Source organism: Mastigoproctus giganteus, chromosome 3, assembly GCF_048544385.1.
Source record: "Mastigoproctus giganteus isolate SK-2022 chromosome 3, ASM4854438v1, whole genome shotgun sequence".
NCBI classification, from domain to species: Eukaryota; Metazoa; Arthropoda; class Arachnida; order Uropygi; family Thelyphonidae; genus Mastigoproctus; species Mastigoproctus giganteus.
This window is the reverse complement of record NC_143577.1, coordinates 218,053,967-218,077,609: the sequence shown is the minus strand read 5'-3', so window position 1 is coordinate 218,077,609 and position 23,643 is coordinate 218,053,967. Positions and strand designations below refer to the sequence as shown.

The following is a 23,643-nucleotide window of genomic DNA, read 5'->3' as shown; positions in this document are numbered from 1 at the left end:
GTTGAGTTCATCTGCAACGGCAGCTGGTGTATTTAATACTATCCCCTTTCCCTTATGTAAAGGTCTGATATGGTTTGTCCTGCTCTTCTTATCATTTATATATGTGAAGAGAATTCCTTACCCCCCCCCCCCCGTTTGCTAGCGATTTCTCATAAACTGCCTTTGCCTGTCAAACCTTTTCTGTGGCTCTATTACAGATCATCTTGTAGCTGTTATAGGCTTCAGTACTTTTTATTGCTGTGTAACTTTTCAATGCCACCTTTTTCTGCTCAAGCAATGTGGCAACTTCACTATTCATCCAACTTGGAACTCTCTTCGTGGAGTATTTTTTAATGGTAAATACGCATTCAAGGTGTCTGTGTTTAATGTTTTAAAAGCATACCACAGTTCAATTTTAATCGTTCTCTGTGTGATATAACCTAATAGAGGCCATGTAGCACCTTAAGGCATCGTAATTTCCTTTTCTGAAATTATAACCCATTCCTTTGCCTTTTACTACTGCTACCTCTCTCTTCACCATCAAAACCGTAGAACTCCCTGATCACTTCCTGCCATTGGTTCCTCTACTGTCAGCCCTGTTATGTCATCTGATTCATGGGTGATGATGAGGTCTAGGATATTCTTTTCTCTAGTACTTTCCCTGACATGCTGATACAAATAACAGTCATCTAGTTGATTTAAAAATTTTGTTCCCTATGTCGAGTTTCCTTCCCATTTTCTCCAATTAATTAGAGGCAAATTGAAATCACCCATAAGACATTGACGCTTACTTGCCCATTCCATTTGCATGTAGAGGCTTTTGTCATAATCTTCACAATCATCTGGTCTGTAGATTACTCCTACTCGCATTATACCTTTGTTTCCAACTATCTCACACCATACAGATCAGATTCTATACTAGCACGTGAAACGTCTGAATCCTGGAAAGCTATCGTTGCACTGCTTCTGATAAGAAGCATTACCCCACCATCCCTTCTATCTACCCTATCCTTCCTAAATACATTATACAAGCCATACTGAAACTCATCAGCCCCTGTTTCCAGGTGGCACCACATTTCCGTAAGCCTTATTATATAAGTCTGCGTTACTGGTTTTAACCAGCAGTTCGAATTTGCTCATTTTATTGACGACACTTCTAACATTACTATATAAACAATTAAGACTTACTGTTCGTGTATATTTAACAACCCTAACACAACCCTTGAAGTTTCTTAGGCTCTCTTCCCTGCTCACTCGAAATGTTTCTGCCCCCAGAACATCTAGATAATATGTCCAGTTGGGGAAACATAAGAACTCTTGAGGTATGTGCAAGAGTTACTTTGACCAATGTTATCAGATAAAAGTGTCAGTATTACCCACATCCCACCTAACCAGCAGTTTCCCTGAACCTTTAAGGTATCCTCAATAATACTGGCAAAAACGTTTGCACCACCTTTGTTTAAGTGTATCCCGTCTCTACAAAACAAATTCCTTCTACTTACAAGTGTGGGCCAAGCTGATAGAATTTCCCCCCAAAAGCCTTGCAGAGTCCTTCAAATCTTGAGCTAATCCACAAGCCTTTTAACATATAATCCCTCCTATCGCGTCTGGGCAGAATTGCAGACATGTAGACATTGTGGCCTGGCTCGCAGAATTTCCTCAGCATGGTCTTGTATTTTTATAAGAAGTTATCATCCAATCAATCCATACTGCTGCCTGTCAGAATTTCTAAATAAGTGTTTCCCAAACTGGGGTCCACAGACCAGTTCTAGAGGGTCAGTGGAATTTTCAGAAGAGGGTATTAAGTAATATGTGTTTATATACACACCAATGAGCCAAAACACTATGACCAGCGAGTCATTATGCAAATCGAAGCAATTGCTGGTGAACTACGGTGCGTGATTGAGTCAGGACAGGTATAAAAAACACCTTATACTGAGCTCCGTCAATCAGTGTTACTCTTGTTCACCAGGTGGGAAAGGCAGCAGGCTTAAGTGAGTTTGACAAAGGCCAAATTGCAATGGCCAGACGACTGGGTCAGAGCATATCTGAAACAGCACGGCTGGTGGGGTGTTCACGGTCAGCCGTGGTTAGTACCTAGCGAAAGTGATCAAAAGAGAGAAACCCACGAACCGCCGGCGAGGTGTTGGACGACCTCGGCTCATCGATGCTCGAGTGAGCGAATGCTCTCCTGGATGGTACATAGCAACAGAAGGGCGACTGTGGCGCAACTCGCCGGTAATTGGAATGCTGGTGACGGGAGTAATGTGTCACAACACAGTACATTGAACTCTGCTGAAAACGGGGCTGCTTAGCCATAGGCCGCTCCAAGTGCCCATGCTAACCACGGTTCACTGGCAACAGCACCTACAATGGACACGCGAACATTGAAACTGGACCTCGAGTGATTGGAAGAAGGTCGTCTGGTCCGATGAATCATGTTTCCTGTTGCACCATGTGGATGACTGGGTACATATGCATCATATACCTGGGGAGGTGATGGCGCCTGGATGCACCGTGGAACAAAAACAAGCCGGTGGTGGCAGTGTCATGCTTTGAGTGATGTTCTGCTGGGATACCCTGGGTCTGGTCATCCATGTGCTGGGCACTCTGACATCTTCCACCTACCTAAACGTCATTGCTGACCAGGTACACCCTTTCGTGGCAAGTCTTCTCCCCTGTCAGTGCAGTCTTTCAGCAGGATAATGTGCCATGCCACATGGCCTGGATTGCTTGAGACTGGTTCACGGAACATGAGGAAGACTTCCAGGTATTGCCCTGGCCTCCAAATTCCACAGACATCAATCCCATTGAGCATCTGTGGTTTGTGTTGGAACAGCAACTCTGATCTGCAGCGTCTCAACCATGGACCTTACAGGCATTAAAGGATCTGCTGGTTACGTGTTGGTACCCGATACCACAAGACATTTAGAAATCTTGTAGTGTCCATGCCTTGCTGGGTACAAGCTGTTTTGACCACATGTGGAGGACCAACATCGTATTAAGTAGGTGGTCGTAACATTTTGGCTCATTGGTTCAACAAAATGGCTCAGAAAAATTCCTGTAGGGGTCTTCAGACTTTTTTTTTTTAATTTTTGAAGGGGTATGTAGATCTCGGTAGTTTGGGAGCTGCTGCTCTAAACTGAAGCTTTCCAAACTTTTTTTTTATGCTGACACACTGTGCATTTGCCAAATATAATTCAATACCCATCACAGAATTTTACACTTATTCAACACCGTTGTGGATAGCACAGTTGGTATAATCACTATCTTCCCCACACTGGGTGGAAAAGACCAAAGTTTGTTTGTTTATTTGTTTTCATGTGGCTGAGTTAGTCAGCCTCATGCAAGGGTAACATGGTTTTTAATCCTGGAAACTGATTTTTTTCCAGCAAAGAGAAAATTTACCACATAACACACAACTTAGATATTTTATATGCCACAATATGGCTTAAGTTGCTGATGCACCTAAAAACCAACAACTACTGGACACCTCACCACAGAATTTTACAGTTATTCAACAGCCACCTGCCCTTTTTTTTATTCCTTATTTTTAAGTTGATTGTAAATGCAAAAGTATGAAACTTACTTCAGTTAGGATCAAAAACATAAAGAGCAGTTGGAGATGAGCAGTTTTAAGCACATGCTTAATAAACGTCTTAACAATATACCAATAACAACCAACAGACAACACCAATTATTAGGTTTCAAAGTTTAAGAACATGTCCAGAGCTCAATAGCTACAGAGTATGAAACATTGAATTATTATTTTTAACGTATTAATTAATAATTGTATTCAATCATTCATATTAACATACGGAGTGAAAGAAAATCAGAACTATTTTTCTGATTAAGCATTAAAATATAAGTAAAAAGCAACAAATTAGAAGCTTTCAGGATGAAGTAATAGTAATAGTGGCATGTGATGCAAGAAAGCAAGTGCATGAGCTTATGCAGAATTAGCCAAAAAAAAAAATCAGGCAACGATTCCCTATAAAAGTTTGTCCAGCTCCTTAAATTTATTTAAGCTATCAACTTCCACAAAGACAGTTGAAAATTTGTGCCAGCAATTAACCACCTGCTGGCTAAAGGCAAACTTCCGTAGATCTATTCTGTAACTGTCTTTCCTCAATTTGAATTTATGTCCCCTTAGGTTCATAATCTGAGCAAGCGGAAGAATGCCATCAGAATTCACCATGCTCAACTCATTCAAGGCCTTATACAGCTCAATTAGATCACCTCACAGGTGCCTAGTCTTCAGCCGCTGCAATTTGCAGAACTTAAGCCTCTCTTGGTAGAGGATCCCTTCATTCCCCTCACCAATCTTGTTGCCCTTCTCTGTACACGCTCAAGCAAATCTACATCCTTCCTAAAATGAGGCCTCCAGACCTGTACACAGTACTCAAAGCGTGGCCTGACCATTGCCTTATACAAAGGGATAATCACCTCCTTTTCCCTGCTAGCAAAATTCCTGTATATCATTGACAAAACCCAATGATCTGCTCTTGCCGCCTGTCTGCACTGTTCAGAAAACTTCTTATCTGACTACACAATTACTCCCAAGTCTTTTTCATTTTCTACCACCCTAAGTGTAGTTCCACACAGTTGGTACATTCCTCTGGGGTTACTTCTACCCATTTGCAGTACTTTACATTTGTAAACTTCAGTTGCCAATTCTCAGCCCATTTGCCCATATTTTCTAGATCCTGTTGCAGTAGCACACTGCCATTGACAACCCTGCCAACCTTTGTATCATCTGCAAACTTTGACACTAAGCCTGATATGCCTTCATCAATATCATTGATAAATATACAAAACAACAGTGAGCCCAACACCGAACCCTGTGGAACTCCACTAATAACATTAGTCCACAAAGAGCAGCATCCATTGTTTACCACTCTATCTTCTCCCACTCAACCACCCTTTTATCCATTGTAGCAACTTACCCATAATACCATTCTGGTCCAATTTGTACAGTAGTCTTCCATGCACAACAGTGTCTAAAGCTTTCCTGAAATCCAAGTACGGTGGATTCTGGTTATTTGGGCCACCGGTTAATCGGGGCAGCCGTTTATTTGGGACAAATCTTAAAAAACAGAACCCAATCAAGAAAATAGCCAGGGTTTACTTCGCTTAATTGGGACAGCATGCCATTTAATCGGGGCAGGAGACTGCAGCACTGGAGATTACCCTACAATTGTCTCTGACCATACCACATGGTTCGGTCAGATTTCTAAAGGTCACAAACATAAAATAATAAAACAATTAGCAGTCACCCGTTTATTGGGTTTTTCTGTTAATGCAATCTATCATAAATGGATAGTAAACTCGATCTTATTGAATTTGCGATAATACCGCCAGCTGGAATTCTGTGGGTTATTATGGTGAAATGCGTTTTCACTTCCATTAAATCTTCAATCATATAAAAAAATTAATTTTCAGAATCTTCTCTTCATTCCTATTTTTAAAGCTTCATAACTTGTTACTCCCTTCTCACTTGAGCTTATCGTGTTACTTGCAATTTGTGTGTGTGGTGTTCTTTGTTATTGATTGCTTATCTTTTTACTGTTTTAAATTTTAACCTCCACCCACAAATGTCAGTGAACAGAAATGTCAACTAGTTAGTATGTACATATTACAGTACATATTAATTATTCCAATTATCACGTATATTCTTCCGATTTTCACTTATCATTTAATTTTTTAATTGGTAAGGTAATAAAGGGTAAATTTCTGCTTAATATATCTTTACTTTTATAGCCTGTGGATAATAAGCGAAATAGGAGGAATAAATATTTCTCCTATTTTCACTAATTAGAATCACTGTTTAATAGAATTAAAATTCAATTCACAAATGTGATCACAATGACCGGTGCTTACTTCACATTGTATAGTGAATGGTAGTTTACTCTGGTGAGTTCATTGTGACGTGATTTGATTGTACAGAGAAACAAGTGTAAAGCAGGGGTCCATTGTATTTTTAACTATTTACGTGAAACTTCAGATAATTGGGGCAACCGCTTAATCGGGACAAAATGCACTAGTCCCAAATGACCGGAATCAACTGTATATGATATCAAAATTACTTTTTTTATTTAGTTCCTTTGTAATCACATCATAGTACCCAATTAAATTTGTCAGACAAGACTTTCCCTTAACAAACCTAGCTGATGAAGGTATCCCTTCATCAGCTAGTTGGTGTATGGTATACCAAGTGTATATATATATTAAATAATAATAAAAACAACTATGAAAATCGTAAAGCTAACATCAGTGACAGAAAATATGCACATTCCACCAAATGTTGCATAATATAAAATTAAAGTAAAATGTTTGCCAGTAGTATGGCAAACCAGTCGAGCAAAATAATTACTAAACATAAAATAATACGTAAAAAAGAACAAAGGGTGGGGGAAAAACATAATGAAGAAGAGGGTATTGTGGGAGGTACTCTCCTAATATAATTAAGTCAATTACTAAGAAATATATGAAGGCCAATTATAAGGAAATTTAACAGCGCCCCCGACAGCACCAGTGTCCGAATTGTGTAAAATATCACCAAATTGGAAACGTGCACAACCAACAATACGTGACCAGTTAAACTTAAAAATAATAAATTAAAATACACTGACCATTATGCCCTATCTCGACAGAGGACCACAAGGTCAATAATGGTCAGGGAATCACTGCATTTCGAACGTCAGACAAATCCATGCATCGACGGGACGATACTAAGGTCAAACTGCCAATGCAGTAGGTTTGCCCAATGGTGGTCCTTATGCAGCAAAAAATAATAAGACAGACAGCCAAGACTCTCATGGTGAAACCACACCACTGACAAACTAACTGTTGAACTGATATATATATAGAACTCAATTGGGCTATAGACGACAATGCAGACTCAGATTAGCATTTCGTCGCCCACCATGCAAATATAATACGCAGATTAATCAATCTAAATGAAAATTATAAAATAAATATATAGAATTCATTGCAAACATCACTGCCATCATTGCCGTTAAATTTCCTTATAATTGGCTATTATATTTTAATTGGCTTTCATATATTGCTTAGTAAGTGCCTTCCAAATTCTAAATTATATTAGGAGCATACCTTATCCGTGTGCGGGTAAATAAGGTACGAGCAGTGCTATGTCGATGTCAGGATAATGTGCAGATCCATAATTAGTAAATTGCCCACATAGATTTCCTGAAAACGGAGGTTGTAAAGTGTCATTGAACTAGTCTGTAATCAAGACACAACGGAAGTTAAGGGATTATGAGAAATCTTGAGCAGAACCGTACAGAGTACAATGTGGGCAAAAAGGATAGACAGGATAAGGGAGAAGAGATTATGCTGTTAACACCAAACTGACTCAACATTGTACTTTCCACCAATGCACTAGTGGAAAGTACAATGTTGAGTCAGTTTGGTGTGAAATAAGCACTGGGAAAGCAAAAATGAGGTTAGGAGTGTGTTATAGGACAAATGATTCTGATGAGTACAACTAACAACTATACACAGAAATAGAGTGGGCCAATTAAAGGAGGTATTTTAACTTCCCAGATACTGACTGGAATTTGTGGGTTGGTCATTCCCAACACTAACAGCACTTTTGTGGATTTATTGGATGATTGTTTTCTAGGGCAGCATGTTCAGGAGGTAACTGGAGGGAGTAATACTCTTTATCGGGTTATCAGTAGTGATTCTTCATGCATCAAGAATCTACAGATAAAGGAACCACTAGGTAGCAGTGATCACAGTGTGGTGATGTGGGATTTACTCAAAAAAGGTAACTACCATCAGGGGTAAAGAGAAGGGTTTTTGCTTTCGTAAAGGTGACTAAGGTGTAGTCTGAGAGTTTTTAAATTCTATATGGTGGGACCAACTGATGATATTACCAACTTGGAAACAACTAGACGTTTCATACCAACTAAGAAATATTGTTCAAGGTTTAGGCCTAAATGGACATCGGATGAACTAAGGAGACATGTGGCAAAGAAGAAAAATGCATGGGATATATATAAATTAATGGATGACAGTGAAGCCTATGGTAGATATAAGCTAGTCTGTAATCAAGTCACAAAGGGGGTTAAGGCAGATTATGAGAAATTTTTGGCAAAGGATGCAAAGAAAAACAGCAGAGTTCTTTAATTATGTAAACTCTAGAAGGAAGGGGATGAATCAGACTGGTTTGCTTGATATTGATGGTTCAACTGTTGATGATCCTGCTCAGGTAGCTAAAAAAATGAACAGATATTTTTGAATGAATATTTTGCATCTACATTTACACAAGGAGTTATTCAGGGAGGGGAATGCCAGAGGTGTATTAAACTCTGGAAGTGAACTAAATGATAACTCTGAGCAAAGTGGAGGAGAAATCATTGAAGGTAAACATAAGACACCTGGGGTGGATGGGACCTATCCAGTTATATTAAAGGACGCAGCAAAGAAAATAAACAAACCCTTAGCCATAATTATGAGAGCTTCCTTGGACTCAAGGGAGGTTCCCATGAACTGAAGATGTGCAAATGTGACCACGATTCATAAAGGAGGATCAAAGGGTGATAAGCAATTACAGACCTGTTATTTTAGCTTTTTTAACCAGTGCCTCCATTACCTTCCCCTGTTCAGGGGAATGTAATGGAGGCACTGGTTAAAAAAGCACTGCAGGATCATCTAGACAAGACTACAGTTATAGTTCAAACACAACATGGGTTTGTTAAGGAGAAGTCTTGTCTGACAAATTTCATTGGATACTATGATGTGGTCACAAAGGAAATGGATGCAAAGAATAATTTTGATATCATATACTTGGATCTTAGGAAGGCTTTTGATACTGTTCCATATGGAACACTGCTGCACAAATTGGAGAAGTATGACATTGGAGGCAGATTGCTCTTACAGATAAAGGGATGGTTGAGAGGGAGGGAGGGAGAGAGAGAGAGGGAGGGAGGTAATCAATGGACACTGCTCTTCGTGGACTAATGTTATTAGTGGAGTCCCCCGGGGTTCAGTGTTGGGTCCATTGTTGTTTTCTGTATTTATTAATGATATTGATGATGGTATACAGTATTAGGGTTAATATCTAAGTTTGCACCCATTATAAAGGTTGGCAAGATTGTTAATGACACTAATGACAGTACGCTACTGCAACAGGATCTAGAAAAGTTGAGCAGATAAGCTAAGAAGTGGCAACTGAAATTTAACATTGAGAAATGTAAAGTACTGCATATGGGTAGCAGTAAACCCAGAGTAACATATCAACTATGTAGTACTACACTGAGGGTGGTAGAGAATGAAAAGGACCTGGGAGTAATTGTGTAGCCAGGTATGAAGTTTTCTGAGCAGGGCATCTGCAAGAGTAGCTCGTAGTGTCTTGTCAATGATATATACAGGAATTTTTCTAGCAGGGAAAAGGAGGCAATTGTCCCCTTGTATAGGGCAATGGTCAGGCCACACCTTGAGTACTGCATACAGGTCTGGAGGCCTCATGTTAAGAAGTATGTAGAGTTGCTGGAACAAGTACAGAGAATGGCAACAAGATTAGTGAATGAAACAAAGGGTTGCTCTTACAAAGAAAGGCTTAAGTTTTGCAAATTACAGTGTCTGGAGGCTAGGCACCTGCGAAGGTGCCTAGTCACCAGACATTGATCTGATTGAAGTGTACAAGGCCTTGAATGGTTTGAGCATGCTCAATGCTGACAGGAATCTTTCTCTTGCCCAGCTTAATCACCTGGGAGGACATAGTTAGTTAGTTATTTGGTTTTTAGGAGCATTAGCAACTAAAGCCATATTGCTCCGGGATATGCGGTGGTCATTCCCTGACCATTCTGCATCCTCCGTATTTGGTGGTGACAGGCTCAAACCCCGGTCTAATCAAGAAGCGTGTGCTGCACACTGCTGCTCCTTCCCACCTGACTACGGAGGCGCCCGAGAGGACATAAATTTAAATTGAGGAAAGATAGTTGAAGAATAGATGTGCAGAACTTTTCCTTTATCCAGTGGGTGGTTGATTGCTGGAACAAACTCCCATCCATCATTGTAGGAGTTGACAGCTTAAATAAATTCAACGCAGTACTGGACAAACATTTGGAGTGAATGGATTGGTGAAATGAGAAGGGTTGGTTTTTTTTTTTTTTTTTTGGCTGATGCTGTATAAGCTTGCTTTTTTGCATCATATGCCTCTACTAATGCTAATTTATTTCAGCTGTCAACTTCCACTACAACAGAATGAAAGTTTTTTCCAGCAATTAACCACCCATTAGCTAAATGCAATTTTCCACACATCTGTTCTACAACTGTCTTTCCTCAATTTGAATTTATGCCCCCCCAGGTTTGTAATCTGAACATGCAATCCCATCGGAATTCAGCATGCTCTACTCATTCAAGGCCTTATACACCCCAATCAGATCACTTCACAAGTGCCTTGTCACCTGCAAAGTGATCAGATCAATGTGTATAAGGCCTTGATTGGTTTCAGGAAGCTCAATGCTGATGGGATTCCTCCTCTTGCTCAGATTACACACTTGAGGGGACATAAATTCAAATTGAGGAAAGATAGTTGTAGAATAGTTGTGTGAAATTTACCTTTAGCCAGTGGGTAGTTTATTTCTGGAAGAAACCTCCATCTGTCATTGTGGAAGTTGATAGCTTAAATAAATTCAAGGAAGAACTGTACAAACTTCTGGAGAAAATGAATGAAATCGAAAGTGTTGGGGTTTTTTTGTTTTTTTTTTTGGCCGAGGCTGTATAAGTTTACTTTCTTGCATTATAAACCTCTACTAGTGCTAATATCATCCATGTCTTTTCTGCATTTCTATCAACAATTCTACCCACATTATCATCGCTTCAGAGCACTTGGAAGTCGACTTGAAAATTGCTAGTAGGGCACATAGTTCATTCTCATTGTGTACGTTTCATTTGATATCGATCATAGGTCATTATTTAAAAATGTAATTTTTGTTATACTCACTTTCAATAATATCTGTATCATTTGTGTGATTATTGGTTCCTATTATTATTTATTCATGTACCTATTTTTATGAGATGACTTCAATTGTTAAACAATATTGTTGATTAATGTATTAAATATTATTCATATTTAAAATTGTTGTTTAGTATAATATAAAATTATTTAATTATTTCTTAGTTATTGTAAAATTTGAAGAAAGAAAAAATCATTATTACAAAAACACCTCATATAAGTTTTGCACATGACCCCAGGGCCACACAAGTAATTCTTGAACATGTTCCCACAAATTTTGGGGCCGGCCCTGGCTAAAATTTACTTATATAAATATTTTTTTCTTACTTCTTTAATAAAGTGTGCACCAATTTCAAATTCTCTACTAAACTTACATAGTGTGCAGTAGTGTTATGTAAAACTATAGCAAGAAATTTAAATGTGAAAGTTTTTTAAAACAGTGAAAAATCAATGCATGTCTATGAACACTCTTACTAACAAGGAAGTACAATTTTTGAAAATCCGTTACCGAAAAAAAATATAAGAAATACATATACTTAAGTCTGAAACCTGCATATGCATGGTTTCAGACTGAATCATTGCTTTTGGGGATAAAATTTACACTTATATTTTCTTTATCTGTACATATTGACAATCAATCGCCAAGTAACATCCTCCCTGGGTTTTTTTTTTTTTCTTCTTTTTTTCCAGATCAGCATAAGAATTTATTTCACAAAACTTAAAATTCCATTTCTTCCAATAAATGCTTTCCCACTGGACACTAGTTTTATTCAATACCGATTTGTTTCATCGATTTGATTTTTTCATAATTTTGACATAACTTCTTACAGAAGTCAAATAAAATTCAAGGTCGTTCCAACGTCAAAATGACATAAAAGTAAAAAAAAAAAAAAAAAAAATGTATAATTAAAAACCTTAGCGTGCATAAACAGAGATTTTGCATATTTTAAGGTCATTACTCCAAAATTCTGCATTTTCAGTTTTCTACTGATGTCATTCAAGTAAGACATTTTAATTACTTTGCCACGACCGGTATGCGCCTAACTCAGAAATTGCATGGGTGTCACTACTGTTAACCCACTCTATTAGGTTACATGCCTTAAAAACTACTTTTTGAAAATGTATTTAATTAATAATATGGTGCTGACTGGCTTTAGCTAAAATATTATTCAAATAAAAATCAACGTATATATTCTAAAATGAACACATTCCATATATAACTGGACTAAGAATTAAATAAAGCGATTAACCCAAATTACAATGACAGGCACAGAAAAACTAATAAAAACAGTTCTTTACCTTTTTTTTGTTTGTTTGTTTTGCAGTAACTCGATAATATACAAATTAAAATTTTATATAAACTTCATCTAATACCACTATCAACCACGCCACAAGCACACATTAAATTTACGAACCTTGGCACGAGTCTTGAATTGGGCGCATGCGCTTACAACATAAGTTGAAACACCCGCACAGCTTACCATGTATGGGTTTCCCAACCTTCTGAACGTATAGTAAAACTCATAAAATTAGCTGTGATGTATATCGTGTGGAATCTGGTAAAGATGTTGAAGAAATATAAATTTGTTTAGATATTTCAATCGCAGTACTTACATTTAACAACGGAATGGAGAATACGGTGTGATTTTTTTGTGTGTCACTTTTCGTGACAGAATATGACGCTTCAATTTCATTGTTAGTCCTTCAGTAATTCTTAATTCCCAAAAGTATCCTACGTAACTGTTAGAGCTTGACAGGAATCATTGGAATTCATGTTTCTAATTTCTAAACGGTTTAAATCCTAACTCTGATGCAAGCATTGCTATCTGATAATAATACATAGCTACAAGTGTACAACACGTTTCTACGTAAACCTAAGACACTTCAGATGAGGAATGTAGATGCGCAGAATTTATTTATAGTATGTTGGCTGTTTTTGCACGTGATAAACGTTTCTCAAGCAAAGCTGTTATGAAATTAGCATGTAACAGTGCTGCTTCATATATACCTTGCCAAACAGTTCACTGTACAGTTCTGCAAGTTAGTATACTGGTTAAATATAAAAAGCTGTAGAACACAAGGCTCTCAGTTCCAGTAGCTAAATTAAGTCAAACGTGCGCTGGGATATACGCAATACAAAGCACTCTTGCACTTTAGTTCACCCTTAAAACTGGGGAAAAAAAAAAAAAAAGAAAACCTTCATTATATCTGTCGTACTCTTTTAAAAAAAATATGATCAAGTAACGTCTTGGGGGGAAAAAAAACCTCAAACTACCCTTTCTCACGATTCCATTCATTCATTAATCGGAGCTGCAGTTCACAGGTTTCTAGTAGAGGGAGAGACAGTGCCGTAGCTACCATGTAGGCAGGCAAGGCAATTGCCTCCGGGCCCGGCATCTTTGGCTGTTTCCTGTTTTTGCAATTTTCATTAATTAAGTAGGGGCCCGAACATGTTCCTTGCCTCCGGGCCCGAAAAAGGGTACCTACGCTACTGGGGAGAGGGTGTTCCATCTCACATCAATTTTTCCGGAGTTTTAAACGCTCATAACATGTAAATCGCCTGGTACATACACACGTTGGTACAGAAATAACAATATTGAACCAAATGAAGCGAATTTTGACATAACATGCGAATTTTACCCCAGGGGCTCATATCTGGTGAGTATGGGCTTGGCATACCCAGGGTCCTGCGCTGGATATCATCATTCTTCTGTTTCTTGGTGATTCCTCTCTCTCAGGGTAACTCGGGAATTTTTTTTTTTTTTTTTTTGGCTGGTGCCAAGTCTTCCTTGCACCATATGGCTAATAATAATAATAATAATAATAATTAGCACATTATGACTACGTAGTTGACATATCGAGATTCTCATCCAACTAACCATTCTATATTTTATAGCTCTGTTTTATTGAACTTTAACTCTTTTTAAGCTCAAGTAAATCAGAAAAGATCTTTGCCCACAACGTCTGGGACGTGATCCGCTGGAGAGTTCTCTTCCTGTGCTGAGAGCAAAGCCACAGTTATGCTAGACCCATGAGAGACTGCACATGTCTGAGAGGTTCCTTCCAACACAAATGATGCAATCGCTGGACGTTGATCTGCACCAGTTTGCCTGTGACAAGCAGTACAGAAAAAGAATCCCAACGAAATCACGTGAATTTCTCCCTACCCAGTAGGGTGGCTAATCTGAACTGTGAAAAATCTATCTGTGAACTCTGAAAAACTCAAATGGTGCCAAAGTATTCTGTGAATCACGAATCCTGTAATCTAGATGTATGGAGAGAACTGGTTCACATGACATCTGTTCATAGATTTTATTTTATTTATTACTTTTGTTATTTTTCATTATCATTATTTATTTTGTTATATTATTTTATTGTAATGCTATCCATGTGAAACCCCTGGCAGCATGCCGTGGTGGGTGCATTGTATCGTATCCTTATGTACAAAAACGAATAAATTTAGGACAAAAGCCTCAGCCATATGACAGCTATAAACAATAAGTATAGCTACAGATTCTGTGCCCTGGTGAGATTTGCCATGCAAAATAATGGGAGTGAGCTCCAGATTCTTCTGGCTCCCACCGTATGATAGAATGTTGGGTCTGCGCGTTTAGCACAGTCGTAACGTCACCGTCCTCCCAACATCGGGTGGAAAAGGCCCGGGTTCGAATCCCGTCGATGACGCGAGGAACTTTAATGGGCTCTTTTCACTTCGTAGTTGAGTTAGTCGGTCTCAGGCGTAGATAGCAAGGTTCCTCCCGCCCAGAAACTGGGTTTTTTGTTCAGCAAAACAGGCAAATCGACCAGAGAACACACGCAATTTACAGACATAATAAATAAATGGAGAGACATGATCATTTACAGGTGACCTAATATCATTTTTTTTTTTTTTTTTTTTTTTGATAGAATGGTGGAACTGGAGGTAAATACACCCACTGGCCAAAATATTAGAAACCTTTATTCAATATCTTTGCTCTATTCAATATAGTTTGCAAGTAGGGAAAAGGAGGTAATTATCCCTTTGTATAATGCAATGGTCAGGCCACGCCTTGAGTACTTCGTACAGGTCTGGAGGCCTCATTTTAGAGCATTCAGGTACAAATGTAGAGTTGCTTGAGATGTACAGAGAAGGGCAACAAGATTGGTGAGGGGAACGAAGGGATCCTTTTCCCAAGAGAGGCTTAAGTTCTGCAAATTGCAGCGGCTGGAGACTAGGCACCTGCGAGATGATCTGATTAAGGCCTTGAATGGGTTGAGCTGAATTCTGATGAGATTCTTCCGCTTGCTCAGATTACGAACCTGAGGGGGCATAAATTCAAATTGAGGAAAGACAGTTGTAGAATAGTTGTGCGGAAATTTTCCTTTAGCCAGCGGGTGGTAAATTGCTGGAACAAACTTCCATCTGTTGTTAAACTTCCTTTAATTTATTTAAGCTGTCAACTTGTGGAAGTTGATAGCTTAAATAAATTAAAGGAGGAACTGAACAAACTTTTAGAAAGAATGGATGTGTAAAATTGTTAGTTTTTTTTTTTTTTTTTTTTCTTGGCTGATGCTACGTAAGTTCATTTTTTGCATCACATGCCTTCGCTTGCTTTCTTGCAACACATGCCTCCATTACTACTACTACTACTACTATCTAGTAGGGGCACCTTTTGCCCATTACAGCTCATACACGTCGTGGCATGGATTATACTAGTTATCTGAGGGAGTCTAGCTAACGACCATTCTTCCATCAGGATATTTATCAGCTGATGTATTGTGTGCAGTAGGAAACTCCCCCTTTCCAATATATCCTAGACATTGTCAATTGGCTTTAAATCTGAAGAATTAGGCGGATAGAGTCAGGGCCAGATTTACATATAAGCTAAACAAGCTACAGTTGCGGCCTCACATTACAAAGGGCCTCGGTCCATCTTAAAAAATCCGTTTTTTAATATTTTCATAGGTGAACTGTAAGAAAGAAGGACCTAATATACATTATAGTGTAGGGCCAAAACAAGTTTGAATCCGGCCCTGGACGGAGTATATATAGGAAATATTGGGAATGTTTTCCCGAACTATTCAGGTACAAACTTTGCACGGTAGATAGTTGCGTTTTCATCTCGAAAGAATCCATCGCAATCCGGATAAACATGAAGCACTGTAGGAAGAAGTTGCGACATAAGACGGTAAGACAAAAGAGATATTCATGGAAGAAACATGACCTCCTATCAGTATGAGCAACCAGGACTATACCAACAGAACAAACATACCGCCATACCATGATACACCGAGAGCCGCTTGAGTGGAGAGGCACAAGACAGTCTGGTTGCATGACTTCATGGGGTTTGCACCCACTTTCATTTTATCTTTGGTGCCAAAAAAAAAAAAAAAAAAAAAACAGAAGTGTAAATCGAAACTTGTCAGACCACATAATCCTTTTCCACCGTTCCACAGCCTAGCCTTGTCATTGGAGGCTTTACTCGATTCGATTCGCCCTCGTGGGTAGCAAAGTTGGTACAATAACCGTCCTTTCTCACATACCGAGTGGAATGAACTGAGTCCGATCCCCTCAGTGACACGAGGAAATTTTATGGATCTCTTTCACAACGTGACTGAGTTAGTTTGTCTCAGGAGCGTGTACTAGTGTAACATAGCTTTTCTGTCAGAAACTCGAATTTTTCGTCTGGCAAACCCACCACACAGAATTTACATTATATAGGGCGCAATATGTCAGAAGTACAAGGGGAATCACCAAGAAAGAGAAGAATGATGATATCCAGCTCAGAACCCTGGGTGTGTCAAGCCTATATTCACCAGATGTGAGCCCCTGGGGTTAAATATACAGCATATGGTGTCAAAGTTTCCAAATGACATGATGATCCAGAGAATACTTATTGATTATCATCAGGGGAGCACTTCTTCAGGATGACCTACATACGTTTCAGGGATGATCAGAGAAGTTGCAGCTATATTTTCATGCAGAAAAATGCAAGGACTTATACTTGGAGAATAGCTACACCAAAGTAACTTATACATTTGATGTGGTTCAATTTAAACGGTAGAGTAGGAAAGAGACATGGCGTTTACGATACATGCAGACGTGAGGCTCTCTTTGCAGCGGAGAGACGATGGTCCTTTTGTGCCACATAAAAGGACCATGCTGTACTCTCAATGATTTATTAAACATTTCCTTGAAGATATATTGAGCAAATACTCCAACTGTATAAAGCAATTGTAAGATCACATTTGAAATTCATTGTTCAAGTACAGATGGTTGGTTGGTTGCTGTTGTAGAATTTAAGCGCACAGCAACTTTGACCAGGTTTGTGTTAGAACAGCAACTCCGATCTGCAGCGTCTCAACTACGAACCTTACAGGAGTTAAAGAATCTGCTGGTTACGTGTTGGTACCAGATACCACAAGACACACGTAGAAATCTTATAGCGTCCATACCTCGCCGGGTACGAGCTGTTTTGGCTATACGTGGAGGACCAACGTCATATTAGCTAGGTGGTCATAATGTTTTGGCTCTGGTGCTTTGGTGGTCACAATGTATTTTTTAATTTTTGGCTGGTGCAAGAAAAGCTGTGGTTTCCTGAAAAGATCCCGATGTTAATGTTGCAAGGAACGAATTGTCTTTTTTTCCACACCCTGGTTGAGTTAGTTATCTCAAGAAAATTTAATTTTTCCAGCAAAACAAAAAACAAGCAAATCGACCAGGAATGTACACATTTAATGGACATTATACACATGGGTAAATGAGATTATTTGCAGTTGGCTCTAATAGTCATATGACAGTTTTACCTCCAACATTAAATAGTCAATTACTCTCAACATTGATGAGAGCAGAAGAGATCCAGGGTAGTGGAAAATGAAAAAGACCTGGGGGTGGGGGGGGGGTAATTATGCAGTCTGATATGATGTTCTCTGAAGAATGTAGACACTCTGCCAGAACAGCTCATTGGGGCTTTGTTTTTCACGTACAGGAACTTTGCTGGTAGAGACAAGGAAGTCATTGTCCCACCGTTACCTTATAAAGATAATGGTTAGGCTACACTTTGAGTACATGTCTGGAGGCCCCATTTTAGCAAGGATGTAGAACTCCTGGAATGGGTGTAGAGAAAGGCAATGAGATTCGTGAAGGGAACAAAAGGATGGTCTTCCCAAGGCAGGCTTCAGTTCTGCAAATTGCAGAGTCTAGAAACTAGGTACCTGTGATGTGATCTGATCAAGGTGTTTAAGGATTTAATTGGATTGAGCAAGGTCAATGCTGATGAGATTCTTCATCTTGCTTAAACTATGCCTATGAGGGTGCATAAATTAAAATTGGGGAAGGAAGGTTGTAGAATAGATGTTCGGAAGTTTGTCTTCAGCCAACTAGTGTTTTATTGATGAAACTAATTTCCATGTGTTGTTGTGAAATTTGAGAGTATAAATAAAATCAAGGAAGTCGGTCTCAGGCGTAGATAGCAAGGTTCCTCCCACCCAGAAACTGGGTTTTTTGTTCAGCAAAACAGCAAATCGACCAGAGAACACACGCAATTTACAGACATAATAAATAAATGGAGAGACATGATCATTTACGGGTGACCTAATATCATTTTTTTTTTTTTTGATAAACTAGACAACATATTGGAAGGAATAGAGAGGTGAAATGGGAAGCGTTAATTTTTTTCTGAAGACTCATAGTGCAGTTGCCTTGTTGTTTTACACAAACTTAACAGAAAGGAGTACTGTATGCACTTTACAATTTTATTACGGTTTGTTGTGCATTAATGCAAGCTTTTAAAGGAAAGAGCAAAGGAACTAATGAAAAAGACAACTCTAAAAAATATATTAAATGTCATATTAGGATCACCAGAGAGCCAACACACTTGCTCATGTGTAAAATATCCAAAAATTGCGTGTGCATTTCTCTAAGCACATTATTGCCCGTTTTGCTAGACAAAAGACTCATGTTTAGGGGGCCGAAATGCTTGCTATCCATGCGAGGAGTGAAAATAGCCCATTGAAGTTCTTCTCACTATTAGCGGGATTCAAACCCAGGAACGGGAATGTTAATAACAAATGTGCTACCATGCAGATGCGACTCTAAGAAGCAGCAGAGATGAAGTTGACTTATACAAATACATGATTAGGTAAGAATTTTCAAGGCAAACACAAAAGTTGACTCATACACCTGTACAATGGGAAGGGGAATGTTAATAACAAATGTGCTACCATGCAGACGCGACTCTAAGAAGCAGCAGGGATGAAGTTGACTTAAAATACTTGATTAGGTACGAATTTTCAAGGCAAACACAGTAGTTGACTTATACACCTGTACAATTTTTCCTCGGCGGGATTTATTGTACAGTCCACACCATTATGAGCTTTCTTCACACCATTGCTTGCTGATACAATTATGGGTATCAATCGGTCTCAGGTGTGGAAAGCATAGCAAGGGTTTTTCTCCCAAAAACTTGTTCTGGTTTTTCATCCAACAAATCTACCGTAGAATGTATGTTATTTAAATCACATTATGCTGCCTCGAGGTATTAGTTGCTTTAACGTGCGGTGCTTGTCAGTGAAAATCTGCATGGAAATGGCGAGATATATAAGAAATGATTAGCATATGAAGCTGACTAGCACAGTAGAACACACAATGACGTATATTACGTAGAAATTTGAAGGTACGATAAAAACGAATGTATACGTCAATAAGCAACCAAAAAGGTGAGTGCATTACTATCTACAAGTGAAATGCCTTTAAAATGTCTAAGGTGATGTTGCATACAACTGACGATCTTTGAAAATGTCATAACATTGGATTTTCAGAATCCAGGCCAACACAACAATTTGCCATTCGTGCAGTCCTCGTGTCCAAATGGTTAGACACTGTTCGACAATGGGAATAGGAAAGTATTTGTACCAAATGTATTTCTATATAAATTGGAGCAATATGGTATTAGGAAAAAGTTACTTGTAGAAGACAGAGTAGTTATAAATGGCCACTTTTCTTCATGGGCTAATGAATTTAGTGGACCTAACACTGACTCTTTATTCTACATGTCAGTGTTGGGTCCCATACTTTTTTAATATTTATTAATTACATTTTTGCAAGTGTTTCAAATTTAATCTATTTTTCTGTATGATACCAAAGGTGTGCACAGCAGTTAATGACACTAATCAGGGAAGGCTAATTTAAGAGGTTCAAGATAAACTATGCAGATGGGAAACTGGAAATGGAGGTTTAACAGTGATAAATGCAAGGTACTGCACTTGGGTAGTGGGGACATCAGAATATAATAAAATACCATTTGGGTGGCACCAAACTAAAAGCAGTTGATAAGGGTAAAAAAAGAGGGGTGACTGTCCAGTTTGATATGAAATTCTCTAAGCAATGCAAACAGATTGCTGGAACAGCTCATGGAGTACTGTCAGTGATATACAGGAATTTTTAAAGCATGGATAAATTCATAGGTATAGCTTAGCTTAATTAGCAGGGATAAGGTAATTATCTTGTGTAAGGCAATGGCTAGGTCACATCTTGAGTACTGCACATAGGTTTGGAAGCCTAATTTTAAGAAAGATGTGGATCTCTTGGAATGGATGCAGAGAAGAGCATTCAGATTAGTAAAGAACATACTCCTACCACAAGACTTAAGTTTTGTAAATTGCAGCACTTGGAAAGTAGGCACTTGTGAGGAGACCCAACAAGTGTTTAAGGCTTTAAATGTTATTATTTGGGTTTTAGGAGCATTAGCAACTAAGGCCATATTGCTCCGGAATATTGAATGGTCATTCCCTGACCTTTCCACATCCTCCATATTTGGTGGTGACGGGCTCGAACCCTGGTCTAATCAAGAAGCATGTGCTACACACTGCTGCTCCTTCCCACCTGGCTACGGAGGCGCCAAGGCTTTAAATGGATTGAATAAACTTAATAATGGTATTCTACATTATCTGTCAGTCTGGGACATCTTCTATTAATAAGTCAGAAAATTCACCCTACTCAGAAAATTATTCTGAGTTATTGATTAAAGAAATTTGGACTGTGTATGAATGTAATTTTAATTTTTGCTTTGTAACTTTTGAATTATCCTTGTGAACTTTTGAATTATCCAAGTATCAGGCAATATCTGTATGCTGCAAATGCCTAAAAATGATGCTATGTTGGTACAATTTCTTAATAGTTTGGGATAATTCTTAACTGCCTCATCAGTTGTTGGCTCTCTGCATCTAAGGGCATCATGAACACTTTCTATTTCCCATTATTTAAATATTTTTTTTTTTTTTTTTTTTTTGCCTGAGAACAATAGTGCAGGGTCCCAACTCTTTTTTTTTTTTATCTTCTTTTTTCTCTTCTGCAGACTTTAAGGCATTCTAATAACACATTATGCAATTGTTAATTATTTCATGGTGGTTAAATAATTGACACAGCATTCATCCAATCTATCACCCAGATTTTATAAGTGTTCCCTACATTAATTAGGAACTTTATGGATTATTGCATGATTAGTTGATATCAAGCCAAAAAATTTTTAAATGTGTCATTAACATTATTTTATGCTCACTTCTAAAAATTAAGCTTATAAGAATGACAGGTAGCAAGAACAACTTTTCTACTTGAGAAGGAAGTAAAGAGCTAACCCCTGGCTTCTTTTTGACAGTGAAGAGCTTTTACGAAATATTGTTCAATTTCTCCCAATGTACAATACAGTATTTATTTTAACTTGTGTCCTCACAGTGCAGTGATTCCAATTTTGACCTGGCAGACCAGTAAAATTTTACTGCTACTTTAGATACTGTAGTCTACAATCTCTGCATGAAATGTAATGAAATAATCTGTTACCTCCAGTTGCTATGTGAGCTCATTTCAACAAACACTTTGGTCTTTATTTTAAATTATTCTGCATGTTTCGCATCATGAACACAAGTTGCCCAGCCCATATGTGATGCATTAATCTTTAATCTCATTACATAAGCATTAGCTTTAAAAACTGATAAGAACGTTTTTGGTTTATTTTTGATAAAGGAATCATTTTCCATGCAGATTATAAAATGCAGTTGAAATCACACTTAAAATGTTCATAAATATTAAGCAAAAAAAAAAAGAAAGAAAAAAGCCATTGTGAGTTTTACATGTAATTATATAAATTACATTAACAACATAATTAAATAATGTAGGTTTATAGCAAGACACCCAACTTTCCACCCTATTTCGATTCACAGAGATTTCAAAATGGAGTTGGATCTTGATGCAAAAAAAAACATGCTTATGACGAGATGTCATAGTATCCAACTTCCTACTCTACTTTGACATTTTGATTCCCACAGAGATATAATAATAAATTTACTTGAAACAAAAACACAAAAATAAGTTAAGAGTGAATATAAAAAACATACTAAAAGCAATAAATATATATAAAATAAGGATAAATAAGTTAAAATCACAGACAACAAATGAAGAAAAAATAAGTTACAGCCATGAAACATAAGTGAGTAGCTCTCGAGGCAAAGCGATTCTTTGTCAACTAAATAGTGCATGGCACAATATGATATAAAGTAGCAGGTTTTGTCATGTAACAAGGGTAACCAAGGTATGGTCGTTATTTTATTTGGTTTTTTTTAGGAGCATTAGCAACTAAGGCCATATTGCTCCGGAGATATGTGGTGGTCATTCCCTAACCTTTCCGCATCTTCTGTATTTGGTGGTCACGGGCTTGAACCCTGGTCTAATCAATATGCGTGTGCTACGCACTGCCACTCCTGCCCACAGAGGCGCCCCAAGATATGGATGCTCAACAGCAACAAATATTGCTCCTCTTTTAACTACAATGTGGGTTTCTTTTTCACTGATTACTTCTCTTCAAAAAAAACTACTCTATACAAATCACAAATCCACCCTACAATAGAATACTGTTCTGACATGTTTGGGGTGGTGCTTCCAAAATCTCTCTCGGGCTTTTAAATTCCATTCAAAAGAGGGCAGGCAGGTTTATTAAGATCCATCTCTTACAAAGTCACTTCTCTCATATATATATATATATATATATCGGTCTGTCTCATACACATTCTGTTTTTGCTGGATGCCTTTTCTATGATACTTCAATGGGCACTGTTCTGCTGAACTGGCATATCTAACATCCCCACTCTCTTCCAAACCAGTCCAAACTTTTGGAACTAGTCAGCATCCATTTACTATCCAACGTTATAAACTCATAGAACCAACTTTTCTTCTTCCTCATTTATTCTTTCAACTTGTTTTCTGTGGCGACCTTTTTGACATGTATTTCCTGAAATACATGTGAAAATCATCAGAATCAAGGAAATATATTGAATAAGATTTTTTATTCTTACAGAGAAAACAAAACAGTTTAAAAGTAGAAAGTTTAAAAATATAAAAAAGTAGAAAGTTGAACACTTGGGTGTCTTATCAGAAACATATATTTATTTATATTGTTCTTAATGTAATTTATGTAAAATATAATTAAACCTCAGTAAACTCACAATTCTGCTCTATTTCAAAATGGATCATGAGTGTCATTTTCCACTTAATATTTAAGAGAAAATTTATGCAATGTATGTTTTTCACAGAATTTATAAAATTCATAATTTAATATGAAAAAATTTAGTAAAGTAATGGTTTTTCAAAGTTAGAAAAAAAGTTTGTATTTCATTTTTATTTATATTTCTTATTTAACACGAGACTA

General features: G+C 37.9%; 1 protein-coding gene across 2 annotated transcripts in view; it reads right to left on the bottom strand.

Moving 5' to 3' along the window:
- LOC150088725 (coronin-1C-like) overlaps positions 1–12,828 on the bottom strand; it is a 244,800-nt gene extending 231,972 nt beyond the window's left edge. The window contains exon 1 of one of the 2 annotated variants that reach the window (XM_090369628.1): positions 12,581–12,828. The gene's annotated coding sequence lies outside the window, so the exon portion shown is untranslated. Of the gene's footprint in view, positions 1–12,265; positions 12,378–12,580 lie in introns of those variants that run through there. The other variant, XM_090369627.1, reaches the window with a different exon arrangement.
- Positions 12,829–23,643: the final 10,815 nt, after the last annotated feature.